The following is a 22,096-nucleotide window of genomic DNA, read 5'->3' as shown; positions in this document are numbered from 1 at the left end:
CAAGAGAGCTGACTGACTTTCAATTTAACATATAAGCACATGTTAAAGTCCCCCCTTTATACATATTGGTATTCAATAGTTTTTCACTGGGAAAACATACATAAGATTTCCCTGGAAGAACTTACATTGCTTTAATTTCATTTTCATTCCTATTCAAACAGACCCTTTAAAATGATCAACTTTGCAACATTCCAAAATTTTATTATGGTCTCTTTCCCTCCAAAATATGGTTATCATAAAATATCTTTCTGACATCCAAATTTAAATCTAATAATAAGTAAAGTAGCAAAAGCCAATTACATTCTGATTCATTTCCTATGACTACATGTTTAAATACTATGCAATATCCTATTAGAACCATTTTTCAAGAAAGATGTTCTTTCCTGTCTTTTTTTTTATTCATAACCAGAAAAAAACATTAAACTCTACATTTCCATTTGAAATTGAAGTACTAGCTGGCTTATTTTATCTTGTCATGTTGACCGAACATGGAGGAAAAAAAAATCAACAAATATGGAGAAAAAGCAATTTAAGCTCAACATGTGAGCGGATGTACACAGATACAAGGCCTGATTCTGGAACTTCCCCCTTATACAACCAATTTTAGTCATGTTAGAAAGAATGTATTGGCTCAGGGGTAAGAGAAGAAGGGAAAAAACAACTTTGCAAACTGTCTAAAAGAAAGATCAGAGCTGTAATTTTAGTTCCGTAGGAGTCACTGAAAGGGTTACTTGTAGAGGTGTCTGTTTATGCAGAATCTTATCTGCAATCACAAACCAACTACAGAGACACAGTAAGACCCATATTCTCTCAGATTCAAAATGAGGAAATAATGAGTAAGTAAAAGAAAATGCACAAATATGGGGGCTGAGGGACAGACAATTCCAGCTATGCTAATTGTCATAACTTTTCGGTCATGATATAAAAATTTCATTAAATACATGAATAAAACAAAACTCTGGCTGATGAACTCGTAAAAGAAATTCCTTGCATGATATGGGTAGCAGCAAACAGAGAGAAAATAAAAGCAGCACTCTAAGACCTCCAGAAAGGTCAAAGGCTGTTAAAACTCCACAACATAAGAAAAAAAATTGTGCAGTTTTCTGTTTTCACTCTTGTATGTTACAGAAGATGGACTGCAGCACTGAGAACTTGTTTCAGTATGTGCTGAGCTTTTGGTTTTTGTTGTTTTTTTTTTTTTTTTTTTTTCCTTGCTTTAGCCTGAAAGAGGGAAGAATAAGTTGCATATCACTCTAGTAATTAATTAAAATCCAGGTTATTTTGGCACTTCTGGAAGCTGGAATCACATCTGACTAAACTACGGTTACAAATAGTCCTTGTATAAAATCAGCTCCTGTCTAGGCAGGACACTACTTAGTGTGGTCCTCATTGCATTTGATGATTTAAAAAAAATATCTTGCTAAATACAGTGGACTGACAGAGAAAATGTAAGAGTAAATTCTGCAGTACTTTGCTAGGTTTTGACAATTAGGAAAGAAATGAAGATATGCTTTGCTGCTTTATTGAATCCGGGTGAACTTATTTCAGCAAGTATATGTGTAAATGTACACACACACACATCACTAATTGTGTTAGCATTTTCAAAAAGTGAGTACTGATTTCACTGCTCTCACAACTATGGTACGTGTGCAGGCTTACACTGGTCCTAGGAAAAACCACAGGCTGGATATTGCGGAGAGACAATCCAGACCAAGACATTTATTCTTTTCTGCACTGTCTTTCAGTAACAAGAAGAGTTTAATTCCATCTTTCAATAGGGAAAATTCTCTCGATACCCTCTTGAACCACCAGATGAACACTATGGTCTATTTGCAACATTTCTACATATTTATAATTTCTTCTCCATAGCCACATTCCATACACATAATCAGGATATAATATTTTTAGATGGAGACTAGTACGTCAAAATTATTTTTTTCCTGTTTATGAACATTACAATTTGTACATACATATGCATGCATGAACAAGACAAGATGTTGCAATCCAAAACTTAAAAAAAATCACAAACTTTAGCTGCATGTATATTTTTACAGATATTAAAATCCATAGCTACGTAAATGTTGTCAATTCTACATTCGTCTACTAATGATCAGCACACAAGACAGCTGGCAGGATTTCACAAGAAATTTATCAGTATATCGTTCTTAGTAACCTATTTTTAATCATCCTCATTTTTTAAGCAAGAGACGGTATGGGAAATAATAAAGGAAATTGAGTGAAAGCTTGAAGGTAACTTAGAAAGAAGCAAGGGCTATTCTATTTTGTGCTTTTATGTATTTTTACAATCTTTTAGATTTCTTCTTATTGCTTTTATGTGCAACTTTTTCTTTTACATTTTCTTTTCTCCACTCAATGGCATGATAAAACTACTGAATACTGATACTTTTTATATGCAAAAAAGGGAATCTTTCTGATTGAAATAGAAATACCCTTCTTCCTTCTTACACAAATTTACAGTAATACAGTAAAAAATTATTATTCCTCAATGTTTTAAAGAAACAATAGCTTTGACAGTTAAAGATGACATGTCATGTGGCATCTATAATGACATCTTGTGACATTGCCATAATTATTTTGGTCATCACTCTATATTATCAGCAGCCACATTTACTATCTTTTTATTTCTCATTTATTTTTCATATACATTTTCTTATGTAGCAAGTAGCAAGCACCTATTGGGACATTACATTTTGAAAAAAACTTATATTCTTCTTCAAAGTAATTAATTCCTACAAATTTTTATCTGATATTGCTATATCTCAGAGTTCTTTATATTTCTGACTATACTTAAAATTTAAAATACAGACTTGTGTCTCCTTTGTAATAAAACATTGCACATTTGGCTAGGACATGACTGTGCTACCACAGGAAATTTGTTACTAATCTAGTACCAGTTATTAGGCTGATATTCTACCACAGAGAGAAATTGTATAGACAGTAAAAAAGTAGTATTAGAACCCGTAATTCAAGCCTAATGAAGCAACATTAGCACTTTTATGTTGTACTTTCTAATTAGAAAGTCTGTTAATGAAATTGGGGCATTTACTTAATTGCTGTGAACAATTATTTTCAAATTAAGCCTAGCAATTAAATAGCATGATTAAACTCGTGCTACAGGCTTTTTAGTAGAGATATGGTAAGTATCTTGCCTGTTGTATTATACACGGTAGTCAAAACTGTGAAAATCCTCTGATTAGCCAATGCAAATTAGGTGCAATGCCATTTCACCAAGAACATGAATGAATATGCAAAAAGGGGAAAAAAAAACTTCCTCTGTTATGGAGTCCAAATAGCAGACAGAAAAACTCTTGTAAAAACTAGTTGTATTGGTGATATTTTCTCATGATTTCTTCTGTACAAGGGAAGGTCAAGGAGATGAATGCAAATTAGCTTGCATTCCATGTAGCAAGGAGGATGAAATAAAATGCATTTTCCTGTTAAGGCCACAGTTAATGCTGACAACCCTTTAAACCATTCGATCTCTCCTAGCACCTCACATAGGAATTTTTCTGGTGAACAAACTTAGATAATTGAGTAATCTGAATTAGTTATATCAGTAATAGTAAGATTGTGAGGTGGTATGTATGACTTCATAGGACATACATGCTTCTTTTGATAAAACACAGGACCCCATTCATCAATGCAGGACACTAGATGTAGAGCTGTGTCTCACACAAATCCTGTTGCATGTTACTGCTTTGATTCTAATGATAAAACTGCATTGAAACTAGGAAATGGGTACTTTCAATGTTCAGCAATCTAGTTAAGAACCTATTAAGAATATATGATATCTGCAGTATTAGAATCCCAGGTAGAAAGAAATATAAACAGCAAGACAAAAACTGAGATAGTTCTCCCTTTCATTAAGTAATATTTAGGTGCAATTCATCCTCTACTAATAGCACAATAAATTAAAACAAAACAAAACAAACAAAAAAACCCCAAACATAGTTGAAATAACAAATGTTCTATCCTTTACATGAAAACTTCAGAAAGTGATTAAAAATAACTGACTTCACAGCATTAGTTTTCAAGTATAAATAGATCCTAAAAGAATCCTAAATTTCACTTTATTGCAATAATTCAGCATGTGTTAGATACTATTCTTAAGTACTTAATAAAAAAGATAAGAAAATGAACAGGATCTAAATGTTAAACAAATTCTGAAATAGTTTGATCAAGGACATAAAAAGTGAAGACTGTAAGTTACCTAATGTGGTGGGATGGTTCTAAAACATTTCAAAAAGTTAAATGCCAAAGTTAGAATAAATTTGGCCTATGACTTAATTTTCCCAAATCAGAATCTCTTTTAACATAGCATGTTGTCTTGGATTCAAATGTCACTCAATATGAAATAAAATGTGAAAAGCCAGAAATAAAAATAAGATAAAGAGAATAAAAGAGAAAAAAGAGAAGAATTAGCACACAATCATTTTCACATTGAAAAGAAAGCTAAATAGTGGTTATATTTTGCTTATGATTTGAAAGTGTTCAATTGAAGACATAAGACGTTCTTTTTTTGCATTTCTTTGTGCAATTACAGCAATCGCTTTAACCATCTATCAGTCAAAAATTTCTGGTTGTTGAAAAAATTGCTTCTGTTTTTTTTTAGAAAAAATAAGACTAATCCTGGGATGTGGAGCACTCTACTGCTGTATCATTCATATATTATAAACATTAATGCAACTTACTTGTTACAAAAGTAAACACATTTTTCAGGTTTGAAATGAACATGGGAAAGGAGGAATCTATGATTAAGTGCTATGAAAAAGCTGAAGAAGTTAATTATTGTTGGAAGATAAAAAGTTTACACAGCTTAATGCTCCAAATTGCTTGCCACGAAGGTAAACATCTTACATCAAAATCAGGATGTCTACAAACACTTTTGTCATGTGAATTTTTTTATACATTTCTTCCCCTTAAGACCAATCATTGGTTTTTCCTCTCTCAGCTAACAGCCAGAGCCCCAAGGCCACCACAGGACTCTCCCAAGATCAGCCTGGGCTGGGGATTGATGACTTGCTGCAGGAAGGCATACTCAGACCCTGAAGACAAAGGCCAGGGTCTTTTGGGGGATCCTTTTCCCTACCACAGCACCCTGCATCTGCTGAGCAATGTTTTGGTCACACAACCACCATGGTTACTATCACTAGACATGTTGTAACACCCCGGACACTTAAATGTAGGGGGCAAACTGAGGTTACTCTGCTCTGGGTAGGCACTAGGGAGAGATTCCAACCAGATATTCTCAAGAGGTGAAAACTACACAAAAGTTGGTTGGTTTTTTTTTTCCTGGCAAAATACAAAAAAATCAAGGGACTTTGGCAAAAGACTTTGTGCAACATAAAACATTTATCACTGCATGGACTTAGGCCATTCAGCTTAGCAAACTAATTTTTGTTTGCGCCCATTTGATGTTACACTCCATGAAAAGAGTGTTAGAGGAAGAAGAAGAAAGAGAGAAAGACAAAAAGACAGGAAAGATATAGAAAGACAAACATATAGCTATCAGCTTCTGGGTTTCAGCGATGTAATAGATAGAAAACTCCAAGATGAAGAAAATGTTAAAGAACAATGTGCTTGCCTACCGGTGATCCCTCTTAAACCCTCAGCGTCTCATAAACCTTTACCCCAGATGGAACTTCCAGGCTCTTGGACACTCAGGGGCTTGGTTAGAAACACTGAGGGTGATGCTGAATTGATTTCTTGCCTTTTTGCTTTTATAAATTCTCTATATTCCTTACATATATATTTGTAACTCTGTACCCTATTATTGTAGTCATAACTAGCATTTTACCTATTCTATTAACAGACAGAAAGACAAAATAAGGCAGCTCCAAGCCCTGGGGGTCCAAGGTAAGGCTCTCTGGGAGCCAAGGTTGAAACCAGCTCTCTGAGACATATTTTCATAAGCAAAGTTTAGTTCCTATCTAAGAAGGAAGTGCGGGAAGAATTTAGAAAAGGGTAGAACCAGGGACAAATTACCTCATCACTCATGTCTCTAACTGGGCATTCTTGTCATTTATGCTAATTTTCTAAACATATAAAAGTTGTATCCATTTTATGGTATGCATGCATCTTCGGTGCTTTCCATCAAGCAAGCTGTGCACCATATGGATCCTTAAAAAGGTAACCACTTTTTATTACCTATGTGTGTCTGGCTCATGATTTTAGGACCAGTGAAAAGGCGTCAAGGGGCTGCCTCCAGTGTGTCATGGCTGACAGACACCATGGGGCTGGGGGGCATGGGGGCAGGGCACTGTCTCACCACCCCCTACCACACACACACAAGCATTACAAAGTGTCTCGAAAAATCAATCTTTCCATTCTCTGACACCTGTTATGTGGGACTGTACTATCTCACCAAAGCCACTGCCCCATGCTCTCTTGCCAGCCTTAACCCCTTGCATGCCTCCTCTTGCACAGCATGAACATCTTTCTCCTCTGAGACTCCATTTCACCAGTATTCACTTATAGAAACAGCCATTCTTGTCAAAAGACAGACAAAGAAGAAGAAATATTCCAAATGGGTATGGTTAGCACATGGAAAACCATTATATAAAAGTAGTATAAATTTCCACAAACATGCTACTTTATTTCCATAGAACATGCTATGATGGAAAACTCACTAGCGCAATTACTGATGTCACGAATTAAAAAAAAAAAACAAACAACAAAACAAAAGAGATATTACTATCTCTTCAGCATGGAATTAATTAGACTGAAGATTCAAAATAAAAGCAAGTCATGAATATCTTCAAAATGAGATAAGACATATATATATACATATATAAATATATGTATATATATGTATATGTGTATATATATACATATATATTTTAGAGCCTAATTATATAATAAATGCATCAATATATAAAAAAGAATGAAAATATACTTTATAGTCTGCTCTTATAGATGATAACACAGTACAGTATTTCCAGTTGCATATCAAAACAGACTTTTATGGTGTCTTCAGCCTCAGTTTTGTTACCCTGCAGCCCTGTAATACAGAGTATTGTCATTGATATCAACAGGCCACAAGATTTTACTGACTTTGGAAGTCTCAGGACTTGTCAGGCTACCTCTGTCTGAAATTTTCATCTGCCTGCACCTTTGTTTTGCTTGGTTTAGCTGCAATAATCCTCTTTCTAATTGACATGGGTAGCTATGGCTAATTTGTTTTGTTGATGTTTTCATAGTTGAAATGACTAGAGATGACAGTTGCAGGCAACTATGCTACAATGAGATATTTATGACTCAAATATAATGCTGCAGTATAGAGAATAATAAGCCTGGTGTGAGAGCAGAGAGCTCATACCAGGAAGTGTCCCCATATCAGGAGATCCAGGATGCAGCACAGGAGAATACAGGCAGGGGATGAGAAGAGCTGGGACACAGGCTAGAGGGGAGATTTCTTCTCTATAAGCCACTTTCCACATGCCAGTTAAAGACATGTAGACTGGAGCTAGACAAAATTGGCTTGGTTTTAGAAGGAACAAAGGGAACTCATACCCAACAGCATCTAACACCCAGAAAAGGCAAGGTATCTATTGAAATGTAGCATGGAGCTGCAGAATAACCAAAAAAATGAAAGTATACAATGCATGTTAGAAAACAGATAGGAGCAAATCCAGATGAACCTTAGGCATGTAAGAAAGAAAGAGTAAGGAAGAGGTAGAAAAAAAGTATCAGCATTTTATTGTAGGAGAGGTGCTCTTCCCTCTCTTCCTTGCCCTCCTCTGGACTCACTCCAAAAGGTCAATGTCTTTCTTGTGCTGAGCACCCTAAAGCTGGATGCAGCACTCCATGTGGGGTCTCATGTGAGCTGAGGCAGAATCATCTTCTTCGACCTCTTGACACACCAACCTCCTGACATAAACATGATCTCAAACTTCAACTAGCACTTAGCAATACAATCTTTCTGCATCTTCCAGGGACTGGTAACCTGCTCTTAAGGAAAGAGTTTAGTTTTTGATTTGTTTGAGAGTTTGAGGTTTGGGGTTTGTTTTGGTGTTTTTGTTTGTGGTCTTTTTTTTTTTTTTCTTTAAACTAGATTATTTCAAATTGCTTATGGTTCTGAAGAAACTTGGTGGAGAAATGCCTCTACAAATGGAGAGTAAGATATGAATAAAGCTGGTAGAACCTGGCCCATTTATTTCACTGATTCATACACTCTGATGCTCCCTAAAAAATACAGAAATATGTATTAACTAAGGGAGAGGAAGTGGAATTCATTTGCATCAATGCTTTTCCTATTTTAGTCATAAACATGACTAAAGGCATTTTAGTCTACCACAAGGCATTCCCAATGCAGGCAGAACTACATCTGAGGACCTGCAAGCACGCTCTGTTGTTACAATGAGGAGTTAATCTACAGAAAATAAATGCATTTCAGGGAATGTTGCATATATAGTATTTTGAACATTAAAATTACTTAGCACGGCAGACACCTTTTCGACATACTTATACTGTGAGCTAGGTCTGATTCTAATCTGAAATTATATTTACTGCATTTCCCAGTACTTTTCCTTTCCTATTGCTTGAAATGAAGAGCTAAGCTGAGGAGAAAATTAGTCATTTTAACAGTGAATTGTCCCTACACAAAGCCCAGGAGTTTCTAGATTTGGCAGGTATGTTTTTATCATAGCACTCCACATACTATGAAGAAATAAGTTCTTGTAAGCCATTTTTCATAGAGGTCTTCACTTAATAAAACTTCCCTACATTAATGTATGTAGGAAAACAAAAAAAAAAAAACCACAGAGTTTGAAATGATAAAAGTATTCAAAAGTTTGTCACACATCAAACACAGTGAGAAGAGGGATTTGAGAATTAGAAAAAAATCATGCTAATTATACTCAGGGGCAAAAGACTTTGAAAGCATGATATCCAAGAGAAATAAATGAAACAAAAACTGAATGATGCTTTCCAAAAGTCTTTTATGCATATGCCAGCCAAGTAAGGTATCATGACCTTATTACAGGAAAAATATGAAATGAATAGAAACTGTTCTGACAAAAGAAGAACAATTTTACTGACAAGTACTAAATCAACTACCTTAGCTGATTTCTCACTTCTTCAAATTAGCACAGCCTTTTAATTCTTCAATGAGCTAATAATTCCAATTTAACAAAGTAAAAATCAATTTACCCTTGTCTGGTATTTCAGCTTTCCTTTTGTGTGTGTGCATATATGTCAGTTAGAAGTTTTTAATTCTTCCTATAATGATGCCTATGTTCTGGAATTAAATATTATACCAAAAAAATGACCCAATTTCTACCAGAATATTTTTCTTCAATTTATAATCCATAATATAGTTCTTCCAAACTTGGTATTATGATTTTTAAAAAAAATAATAATGTTGGCTTTGGAGTTAAATTCAACTCAAGGTTGTTTGTTTTGGTGGGTGTTTTTTTTTTTTTTTTTTTTCCTGTAATTATTCCAATAAGAGTGAAAGAAGAACTTCTGAGAGAAAAAGAATGTTTGACAACATGTTTTATCCCAGCTAAAAAATATTTGACCACAGCAGCACAGACCCCACTTCAGAAACCTTCCTTTCCTTAATATGACTAGAATTTTTAGTGTTTTAAAATTTGCATATAGAAGCCAAATAGTTCAGAAGAATCTTTATGCTGAAGCTGTTACAATTAAAGCTCAATTTAAAACACTGTATCTTTGGAGACAGGGATACTACTTGGAAATCCTTTACTGGAAAATATGGACATAATTAATAGATGCATAATTTCTGACCTCTGGTATAGCTGATGACACAAATCTTAAATCTTAGCATGTGGCAGCATGCTAAGCTTTTTAATATGAAAAAGAAGTGGTGGACTAAATAAAATTAATAAGATTATATATATTTGCACACATTAAAAAGAGTTTTTTTTAATAATGCACATTTGAATGCTATACTAATACATTCTTTCTTCAATTCTGTTTGCATGATTAGTGAAGAAAAAATTAGACTTTTTTATTATTATTATTATTTGGGGTTATCAATTTTTTTGTCTAAATCATTGTCTTTCAGATTTTATAGCATTTTATGTTTATGTAAAGTACCAGGTACCTTGACAAATCAGAACATTGTTCTCACTGGTGTCACTCTTGGTGTCAAGAGCTACATTACATAGTAGATATGACTATGCTTACATGTACACCACTGTCAATAACATAGATATTAAAATCTGTGGTGTCATCACAGATGAGAAGAAGTTACATTACAGACAACACACAGCAATGAAAAATTTGAAGCAATGAATGCCTCCAAAAAAAAATCTCATTAGGTGTTAATTTTTAGGGGTTAATTATGAAAGAGTTATGACTTGCAACAATTAATATTTTCATTAGACAGAGATGGTTTGTAGACACTGACAATATAACCAATATATTATGGAGATCTTTAATTGTCCTCTTTGAGGAGTCCTTGGGGACAGTTACTAACTCAATTGAAATGTTGCTTGTGTTTCCACAGCACCTAGAGCCCTTAAGAACCATTTATCAAGCTAGAAGAATTTACAAAAAATCAATTTAAGAAACCTTTCACAAAGGCAAATCATAAGAATCAGAAAATGTATAAATATGTGAAACAAATTCCAAATTAGTGACAATTATGGGATAATCTAGAGTTAAATGACTCAAAATATGCAGTGAGCAAGCAAAACTTAAAGAAAGAAGGGAATTTTACTCTTCCTGTACGCGCACTTATAAAATACTTGATAGAAACAACAAATTAAGTAAAGTATTGGCCATTGCTTAACCCTTATAATAAAATGAATGGTTCTAGAAAAGCTAGAGCTAAAAAAAGCTTTCTCGAAAAACCTTTTATTAAGGGAATGAGGGGCAATGCTCTATAAGCAGTGATCAGGAAGTTTATTCCAAACAGAAGAAATTTAAATGCATTTTAAGTGCATCTATGATGGCCTTAGAGTATTCTGCAAGACCCTTATCTGTTATTTTTCTTTATTGAACTTGTTTTGGTTTTTTCTCCTTTTTTTTAATGGGGGAAAAGCTCACATGAAAATGTTTGAATTAAAATATAAGAAAAGTTCAATGATGGTGAAGTATTTGCTTTTTTCTTTCCATGGACACCAATGTACTATACATGGAGAACTTTGCCGTAAGGTTTAGAGATCTATCAGTCACTGGTACGTATGGCATTTTACAAACTGTGGTGTAACTAAGTCCTTCTGAGCTATGAAGAAATCTGTCTCACAAAAGCTGTAGGCAAAAATCAACCATTCTTAAAAGCAGAAGTTAGCATGTGAGAGCCTAAACTCTGAGAGAGATGTGTATTTTGAAGGAGAGAGATATTACTTTAATAGAAATACATGATGCTAAGCTCTGTAACATACAAAGGAAACAGTGGATTAAAATAAAATTAGGAGATAATTACTTCAATAGCAATACCTTAAACCAAGCCTTAAACTAAGCCAAAGAAGTAAAAATGGCACATAAAAAAATGTAGTATGGAATGAATTCCAGCAAGATTAAAATTGTATGGTTTAAGGTTACAGCGTTAAGAATATGGAGTTGGAGTACATAACCCTTCCTGCTCAGAATCATTATTTGGGTAAGAAAGGCTATCTCACCAACATGAGATCCTCTGTTATTCTTTCAACAATTATTCTGCAAAATTTTAGTCAGTACCTACCTGAGACTACTACTTTAGCCACAACTTCTGCTTGGTTTCTCGAAAATCATTAAAGCAGACATGGACACAATTTTATGTATCATTATCCCAACATATCCCAGAAGATTATCTATGACTATCATTCTGTTGAGCACCATCAAGCAAGCCTATAGAAGGACTGTAAGGAAGTTCACTGTGGAGCTTGGCACATATCCTATCCGGCCATTTGTTTCTGTATCCAGACGACGTATCACAGAGGATTGCTGCTGCTAAATGAGGTCCCTGAAGGCAGAGCACCTTACCAGCGCCTCAAACTCTGTCAAGAGCTGGTACTGCCTGCTCAATTTTTCCATGCCATTTAAGGACTTATGTGTTCTGAAGACCATTGTTATTTCTTCCACTTATTCAGCTTCCCTCTCTCTTTTTTCCCAAACATATATAAATGTACTTTGAAATGTGTTCTTCCTTACTTTGTATTATCAATAAATACACTGTAAATCCTAAATTTAAAAAAAAAAAAATCAAGATAAGAGGACACGGGAATTTTCATCATACCAGGAATTCCTTATTGCAGTCTTTCTGACTGCTGACCATTCTTTTTTTCACTGATGAATGGTATTTACCTGAAATTTTGCACAATCTCTAGATCTTACCATAGGTCTGTAATTAATCTCTGTTTTAATTCATGGTCAATGGTTTGGATACTCATCCCTCCCTTGAATACCATCCTAGATATTCCTTACAGCAAAGCATTCCTGGATCCCCTCTCAACTCTGAATATATACCTTGAGTGTCCTTGACATTGTCCCTATCATATAAGTTATTTCTCTCCTAAGATCTTCCCTACCAATTCTCAGACCTGATTATGCAATCACTAAAATAAACTGCTCAGTCCCACAAAACTCTTAGTCCATAGCTATTTCTGTCCAATCTTTTTTCCAATTTATCCACAGTCCTTAGCTGTACAAGACATCATTTGGGAAGGAAGGCTTCCTAGACTTCAAACAGGATTCAAGATAAGGGGAGGAGAGAGAGATAAGACCATCTAGAGCATTCCAGATCCTTGAACTGGTCAGCAAGAGGGAGGAGAGAGCTGCTAAAAACAGAGTGTGAGTAACTTATGGAAAGGTAATAAGAATGGTGGATGTCCAAGTCTCCACTGGTGTAACTGCTGGTCACTGTACATAACAAGATGCCTCTTAGACTCTTTCAGGCAGTAGATTTTGACCTCTGTCATGTCCTCATCTGCATGTGCCACTGTTTAGATGGTCATTCACAGGAAGGCTGTCAAAATCTCAGTTCAACAAAAGAATATAGCAGTAGCCACAGAGATAATGTTCAAAATGCTGAACTTCACAGAAAAAGAAATATTTTCAGATGCAATTCACAGTTTATACATGGTGCAAGATGCATTGCATCTTATAGGTTTTTGGAATGCTGTATTATCAAAAATAGTACAGCTTCCCTGTGAGAAGGTTTGTACAGTTCCCTTGGATTCACAGTGGGGCAGAGCACTTGTTTAATTCCACTGTGAAATCTCTGCAGTTCCCAGAATTCCTAACAGCTGAATCACAGCAGTAGTACTAAACATGAAAAAAAAAACCCCATCCATCAGAGTCATTGTGCTGAGATGTTTAATGGAAAAATTTACATCCTGCCATCATACTTCCTTGTCTCACACAGTCTCATGCTGATGGATAGTCTATATTTGCTCATTTTACATGTAAGGAACTGATGGGTGGGAATGACAGTTAACCTTGAAATCATGTTGCACTTTGGAAATGCCTGTGAGCCTTGGCAGGGGAAAAAAAAGGGTAAAACATTTCAATTTTTTTTATTTACCCGATGAAACACTCTGGTAAAATTTGAACTTCTTCATTCTGTTTTTGACACCCAACATCATATGAAGAAAAAGTCCCTCTGCCCAGCAGGTATGCATAATACATCCTGTGCTGCACTAATGCACAAAAGTAATGGCTAATTATAACTGGTGAGGTTTTCAAGTACTTACTGCTTGTGACCTTCAACATTAACTTCAATACAAATGTTTCATCCTCTTTTTATAACTCACATTTTTACCATTTCCTTAAAAGAAATCACAATAAAATAACTAAGATATATTCTACCAAGTCGTTATCCATAAAACTTACAAGCCAAACTCCAGATCTGGAAGTAATTCTGACAGATCCTTGCACTTGTAAATGTCTCTGTAACATCAGTAGGACTCTCAGGGGGCCACTTCCATGAAGTGTATTCAAGTATATCTCTATCTTTTCTGTGTCTGGGAAAATATTTGGTAGATTGTCTAAGCTTCAAAGAGCTGAAAAAAGTTCTGTGTCCTTTTCATCCACATGTTTATAGGGAGAAATTTAAGGAATTAGATAATACTTAAAGAATAAGTAAATATTGCTCTTTTTTTTTTCCAGATTCCTTTTAGCTTTGGCAGTTGTATATTATTAAAAGATCCTTCTCTAGTTTGTACACATAAGCACTGAGCAGAGTATCAGATCCAATATGTTATTTTAAACTAATATTTTGACCTTAAATTTTGATCATCTATATTTGATTTACCACAATAGTCATCTCTGTTCCCTCCGTTCCTTCTCTAAATAGCATTATTATAGCATAGATGAAGAATATTAATTTTAGGTTTTTCTAAAAATGCCTTATATATATATGTATATGTATATGTGTGTGTGTGTGTGTGTGTGTGTATGCAAGGAAATTGCTGGGAAAAAAATCACTCAAAACCCAACAAATCAAGCCAGAGAAAAATAGACCACATGGAATAATTTTAAAGAAATGTAGTTCCTAATTCCTACCAGGAATTAGACCTGCCATTGTTGCTGCTGACTCATGTTCAGCTTGTTGCCCACCAGGACCGCAGGCACCTTTCAGCAAGGCTCCTCACCAGCCACGCGCATGCTGACCTGTCATGGGCTTTTTGGTTATTTCATCCCATGTGCAGGAACTATCACTAGTCTTTTATAAATTCCATACTGTTCTCGCTAGCTCACCTTCCATCCTGCCAGGTCTCTGTGGGATGGCTCACCCTTCTGATATGTTCACCTCAGCACCGTGTTTGGCACCACCAGGAAACTTGGTGAGGGCACTTTCAATCCCATCACTTGTGTAACTTATAAGCATGTGGGACAGATCAGGTCCAGTATCAATCCCTCAGGGACCTCACTTGTGACAGGTTGCCAACCTGAGCAAAAGCCATTGGTTACCATCTTCTGGGTGTGAATTGTTTGCAATTTCTACACTTCTCATATACAACCCATTCAATCTGTATCTTTCCAGTGTGTTGAGGAGAGGTTATGGGAAACAGCACTGAACACTATACTGACGTCCCAGTAAAGAGAATAAGTAAGGAGGTATTTTTATGTCTCTGATGTCAATAAAGGTAATTCTAACTATGATTTTATTGCTTATGTTCCTGACTAAAATGTCAGAAAACTAAGAAGGCAACAAATAAAAACTTAAAACAAAAAGCTTAAAAGCTTTTGTGGGTTGGCAAGAAATATTTTGTAAAGGGAAATGCAGTGTAGTAAAACTCAGTACATGTGGCTTATTACAAAATGAAAATAGATAGTAATTGAGAAGTAATTAGTTTGCAGTGTACAACTGCCTACACAAAGACATGCTGGACACTGAAAGTCTCTGGAGTCTGGTAGCCAAAACCAAATGAAAAGAAAAACTCAAAAGAAATTAAAATCAAAAATAAGGATGAATGCATACTTTTCTATTTGTAGGTCAAGTTTCAAATTCAATTTGTCAGGATATGCATATTCTTTTCCTATTGATGTCCCTAAATGGACTTAATAGTTTTCTAATTTAGCTCTTCAGTAAATTCAGTTCTAGATAAATTAAAGTATTTTCTACATTTAACACTTGTGTAATATATCAGTAAAGAAAAATACTTTCTTAACTAACTCAGAGCTATTATTCCAATTCAGCTTCAGAATTTAGAGGGAGCAGAACAGAGCTGCATTGAACAATTTTTTTCTCTTATGATTTAGGATGTAATAGCAATGCCCTGTTTGCGTTCAAAGGAGCTGTACTGCCACAGGAGGTCCTATTCATACTGAGTCTCAAACAGATACTCATACAATAATTATCTGATCCTTAAAAGGCATTTGTTAAGTATCAGGAGAGCTGAGGTTGTCAAAACTTTGTGGATACTGTATTTGTAGAAGGGTTTTAGAATGTATGAGAGGTAAAAAGTAGTGTCAGCTTTGAAACCTATGACTGAACAATAAAATCTATCTGTTCTTATATCCATGAATTGCATCCTGCTCAGTCATTGCAACACCTTTTTTTTTTCCATTCCTTTTCTGTGGTACCATGATGGTCTCCCCATCCTTTCATACTGCTTCTCCTCTTCTAGTATTAAGGTCTGAGCCCTTTTCCTATTAAAGATATTCCACCTCCTCTTATTCCAGCACCCTATATAACCTATGTTACACCAGATGTTGAGCAGTTTTTAGAGTAAAACTCCCTGAAAACCTGGGCATTTGATATTCTCAGAAATTTCAAGCAAGAGAAAAAAAAAAAAAAAAAACAAGACTTTGTCACAGCAGATGACATGCTGGTTTGATTTATTATTGTATTAATTCTTTTTTTATTGGAAAGACCAGAGGGAAGTGAAGATCAACATGCTGAATACCATTTCACAGCATGAAAAGGTGTTATGAGGAGTTCATGATATATAATTGAGGGAACAAGAATATTACTTCGTCTAAGTCTGTGATGTGTTTGTACTTTTGCAAACACTCTTTTATGAAATATGTACAAAATAAACATTCTGAATGAAAACCAATCAAACAAAATAATAAAAAGAAAAAAACAAAACCTGGCCCCAAAAAATCATAAAAATAAAAAATAAGGGGGAATCATGAAAGATACACAGTGTTGCTGAGACAATGTTTTTTCTTTACTCTGAGCTGCAGCAAAAGACCAAAACTACCAATTTAGGAGTTTTGGTCTTTCACTGCAGGTCCTGTTGTGCAACATGGTGTAGTGCATTCTTGCAATGAATTGTTTACACTGGAACACTATCTGTTTTTAAAACACCTTTTCATAGAATCCAGGAGTGTTTTACATTGAAAAAGACCTTTAAGATCATCAAGTCCAACCATAAACCTAACACTGACAAGCCCACAACTACACCATAGTCCTAAGTACCACATCTATGGGTCTTTTAAATACCTCCAAAGACAGTGACTGGACAGCCTTTTCCAATGTTTAACAGTCCTGAAGAAAATGTCCATGAAGAAATTGTTCCTAATATCCACTCTAAACCTCCTTCAACACATTGTGAGACCATTTCCTCTCATTCTGTCACTTGTTACCTGGAAAAAGAGATCAACACCTACCTGGCTATTACCTCCTTTCAGGTAGTTCCAGAGAGCAATAAGGTCTCCCCTGAGACTCCTTTTCTACAGGCTAAGCAATCCCAGTTCCTTGAAACACTCCACACATGACTTGTGCTCCAGACCCTTCACCAGCTCTGTTGCCCTTTTCTGGACATGCTCCAGCACCTCAATGTCTTTCTTGTAGGGATGTCTTCTTGATGTGAAGCTGGACAGAGGATTTGAGGCTCAGCCCCACCAGTGCTGAGTACAGGAGGAAAATCACTTCCTCTGTCCTGTTGGCCACACTATTGCTAATACAGGCCATGATGCTATTGGTCTCGGCCTCCAGGGCACACTCTGGCTCATGTTCAGCCACTGTTGACCAGCACCTCCAGGCTCTTTTCCACTGGACAGCTTTCTAGACACCCTGCCCCCTGCCTATACCCTCACATGGGTTGCAACCCATGTGCAATAACAGGCACTTGGCCTTATTGAACTTCACACCATTGGCTTTGGCCCATTGATCCAGCCTGTCCAGATCCTTCTGCAGAGCCTTCACCTTCCAGCAGGTCAACACTCACACTTGGTGTCACCTGCAAAGTCACTGAGGGTGCATTAATCCCCTCATCCAGATCATTGACAAAGATACTAAACAGGACTAAACACAAAACTGAGCCTTGTGGAACCCTGCTTGTAACTGGCTGCTAACTGGATGTAACTTCATTCACCAGCACTTCTGGGATCAACCATCTAGTCAGCTTTTTTACCCAGAAAACAGTGGACCTGTCCAAGACATGAGAAGACATTCTCCAGGAGAATTATGAGGGAAATGGTGTCAAAAGCTTTATTATAGAGCACATAAAAAACATCCACAGTCTTTCCCTCATGCATTTAGTGGGACACCTTGTCATTGGAGGGGATCAGGTCAGTCAAGCAACACTTGCCTCTCATAAACCCATGCTGGCTGGGCCTGGTACCATGGTTGTCCTGCACATGCCATGTGACAGCACTCAAGATGATCAGGTCCATGACTTTCCCAGGCACTGATGTTAGACTGGCAGACCTGTAGTTTTCCTGGATCCTTTTTCCGACCTTTCTAGTAGATGGAAGGGACATTTGGTAACCTCCAGGCAACTAGGAGGTTCCTCCCCAGTTAGCTAGGATTTCTGGGAAATGATAGAAAGCTGCTCAGTAAGCACTTCTGCTAGCTTCCTCATGTTATCATCCCACTTCTGCTGCAGCATGGGCTCCTCTCTCCATGAGTCTGCAGGTCCCTGACAGGAGTCTGGTCCAGCACAGGCCTCCCATGGGTTCTCAGCCTCCTCTCAGGCATCCAACTTCTCTGGCATGGGTCTCCTCCACGGGCTGCAGCTGGATCTCTGCATCCCAGAGGTTCTTCATGGGCTGCAAGGGCACAGCTGCTTCACCATGGTCTGCACTACAGGCTGCAGGCAACTCTCCAGTGACTGGAGCATCTCCTGCACCTCCTTCTGAGCTGATGTTGGTGTGTACAGAGTTATTCCTCTCACACGTTTTCACCCTACTCTTCTCTGGCCACAGTTACATCTGCTTTTGTTTTTCTTCGTCTTAAATCTGTTATCATAGAGGTGTTATCACCATTTCTATTTGGCCCAACCTTGACCAGCAGCATGTCTGTCTTTGGAGCTGTAGGCATTGGCTCTGCCAGACATGGAGGAAGCTTATGAAAGCTTCTTATAGAAGCCACCTCTGTAGGCCTCTACCCTACCAAAAACTATCGTGCAAACACAATACACATGGAAACATTAACTCCAACAAAGCCTGAACAGATGATTTTCTAAAGAATTCAGAATAGGGAAATATATTTGGTTTTCTGTCTTATAATATGCTGTAAAACATAAATTACCAACACAATGGCATTAGATTTTTACTCTACATTTAACACTGTTAATTTTATTTCAATTTAAAATCTTGGTATCTCTGAAATTCCTAGCAGCATTCCATATTGTAATAGTTAGTAATGTATACAACATATAAAACAGAACTCTCCAATCCCTTTCATGTAAGAGTAAATACAGCATCGAGGAAGCTTTCCTTATAAGGTATAATGACTAGAACATTCTGTGTGCAAAGCCCTTTGTACACGGGACACATAGTAAGATTGTGTGGAAACAATCAATGCTGGCATAGCAGAATGTAACAAAAGACAGATGTCAAACAATATGACAATGCAGAATAATGGGAACAGGGAAAAGTGGAAAGCCAGAGCATGAAGTCTTTGATGAGATATAGAATAGAAAGTCTCTTCCCTTTCAGTACATAAGCAGAAGGGTAGTAATTTGGGCGAGTGAGAGGCATGTTTACAGTCAAGAGTGCACTGAAACTCTAGGTCTGGATATGAATCCATCAAATTTTTCCAAGCCTGTTTTATGGTATTTCAGCATTTCCAACTCAAGTTGGAAAACAGGAAGAAAATAAATAATGTCAAAGCCTAAAAAGAGCTTAACATAAAGTTGGATTCTAAACATGAACACAATTTTAAACGTCTTTTCTTCCATTCTTTGTGAAATGATTAAACAAAAATTCTTATGAAATGAAAACAAAATAGGTGCTTATAAATGTTGTTTAAAGACTGTGTTTATAGAAACAAAAAGAAAGACAATAAAAATGCATATTTTGGTTTTTTTTCCCCTTTGTAGTCTGTTGTCCTAAATACTGCAGGTGGTACCAGAAAAACCAGGTGAAAAGAAGCATGAACTTCAATACCTTGCACAACAGGGCCACTGCAGATGGAAATAACACTTTTCTCTCAAAGTTAATGCCATGCAGATACCTTTGAGACCAAAAGGAATCAGTTCTATATAAATTCAATTTCATGAGAATTCAGTACAAAGAAGACTCAGTATGAATGTTAGACATATTGCATTGAATTCCTGTTAAGAGAGAAAAAAACCTCACCTATCTATTTATTTACTTCTTTTAACACTGGTTAAAACCAAGTCTTTGGATGGATTTAAAGAACCTATTTCTGCACTGATCCTGAAAGAATCAAAAGCAATTACCAGAAAATGATAAAAAGAATGAGAGACAAATGCACTTCAAACACTTTTCATTCAGGAAATGGCAGGACCAGACATGCTGGCTGTGTTCCAGTTTCAATATGTGTTTTCAGTATAAATTATTTTTGTTCTCTCTCCCTGTAATTAAATATTGTGTAAGTGAAGTGCTAGATACACCTTATCTCTGCAATAGAGTAATTCCCCTATTAATGGAAAGATAAGAGGGAATAAAGTGGAATGAAGCTGACACTTAGCTCTGAATTAAGGCCTAAAGAAGTACAACAGTGAGACATTCATTTTATTTGTGTTTCTCATTCTCTACCCCTAAGTTTTCCACTTAATGTTTCTGTTTCTGATTTTATCTTAAGACAAACAGTATATACAGTAGTTGCTTCTATTAGCATGAAACAGAGACACTGTGAACTAGAAAATTATCATGAAAATATTATGTTTCTGACCTTACCTTTAATCTTCAAACTAAGCATTAAAATGAAATAGATTCTTAGGGTTTTCCAGATTTGGGCTTGTCACAGTACAGCTAGTCTGCAGCTGAACAAGATAAATCTGGCCATAACAAATCCAATTCAGCTCACCTGGCACATTCTAGACAAGAGGTAACAGAGACCTCAGCCAACCCTGTTCAAGCTTAGATGCAGACACACCACTGGCCAGAGAACTGGGTGGAGAGAGATCCCATCCAATCAGCTATCTAACCTGCGAAATTCAAAGCCCCTACAAAAAAGGCAGCCATAATAAACTTGTGGCTGTTTGCTGATGACTCGGTGTGTTGTGTTGTGTGTCTGTCTGTCTCCAGCCCACAACCCCACGTAACAGGGCTGTTATATGAAATTCTATTATATGTAACCACCTACTTCACTGGTCTTTTTAATGCTAAGCCTGATTCTCATTTTGTGACGCTTTGGTATTAGGAGTCCAAAGTAGTAAGTAAAATCCATAGATCCTCACTCTTTAGAGTAATTTTCTCTCTTTCTTGTCAGCATTGGCTAATGCAATGGAACTTGCTTGGAAGAGCAGAGTTGCTAGAGTGTGAAACTGAGTGAATATACTGTTCTGCTTGTAATAGTCACATTTTGGTAAGAAAAGCTCTAAAAATAAAATAAAATAAAATCTCTAGTTTTATGTAGTTATTAACCAGCACACAATGAATGAAACGTGGTATTGAGAGCTATAACCAATGTGGTCTACTAAAAGAAAAAAAAAAACAGTCAAACTACACAGCATTTAAAAACTCAGACTAGAGAATAGAAAAAAATAACATAGATGGTAAGCTAGATTTCCAGATGAAGAAAGAAAGGAAAAGAAAGAAAACACTGTAAATGGTACCAAAAAATGAGTCTGCATTGAAGATAAGTGTTTTTTTTTCTATTTTACTGAAGAAGCAATGAGAAGTTAATAAAAAGAATGCTAGAAATGAAAACATGTTTACACCCGGTAAAGTTGTATAATGAGTAATATAACTCTCAAGATAATGAGAAGCAATTTTTCATTTGAAACCAAGAATCAAAACCAAAATAGACTAGATTAAAGCTGACCTTCATATAAATATTCTGGAATGGTACAGCTTTCTTAATTAGAGACAGATTCATCATCTAACATGAGCAATCTCTTTGAGAAAGTAATCAAACAGAACAGCAATAAGGAAACTTCTTCCAAAAAAAACCCAATGGAAACTGAATTACCATCATCATAAACCCCCCCCCCCCCCCACCCCCCCCAAAACAGTAAAGTTACTTTTAATTGAGAGACATATCAGTAAAGATATTGCAACATAAAGCTTGATATATTCTTGAAAAATGCCATGAAAATCTGGGTAACTTCTCAGGCCTGTATGACCTCAATCCTATTCAGTTTCAGTGGTTTCAAGTTTAACGATAGTTCAACAATATCTGCACTGCACTATTGTGTAAGTGCAAGTTTTTGTAGCTACTGATATAAAGTATAGTAAGCAGGATGGAACACTCACTCCAGAACATAGAAATAAAATCATAAACAAAGAATGTTCAACAATTGAACAGGACAGAAAAGTA

Source organism: Motacilla alba, chromosome 2, assembly GCF_015832195.1.
Source record: "Motacilla alba alba isolate MOTALB_02 chromosome 2, Motacilla_alba_V1.0_pri, whole genome shotgun sequence".
Classification (NCBI taxonomy): domain Eukaryota; kingdom Metazoa; phylum Chordata; class Aves; order Passeriformes; family Motacillidae; genus Motacilla; species Motacilla alba.
The sequence above is the reverse complement of the archived record's forward strand: the minus strand, read 5'-3'. Positions refer to the sequence as shown.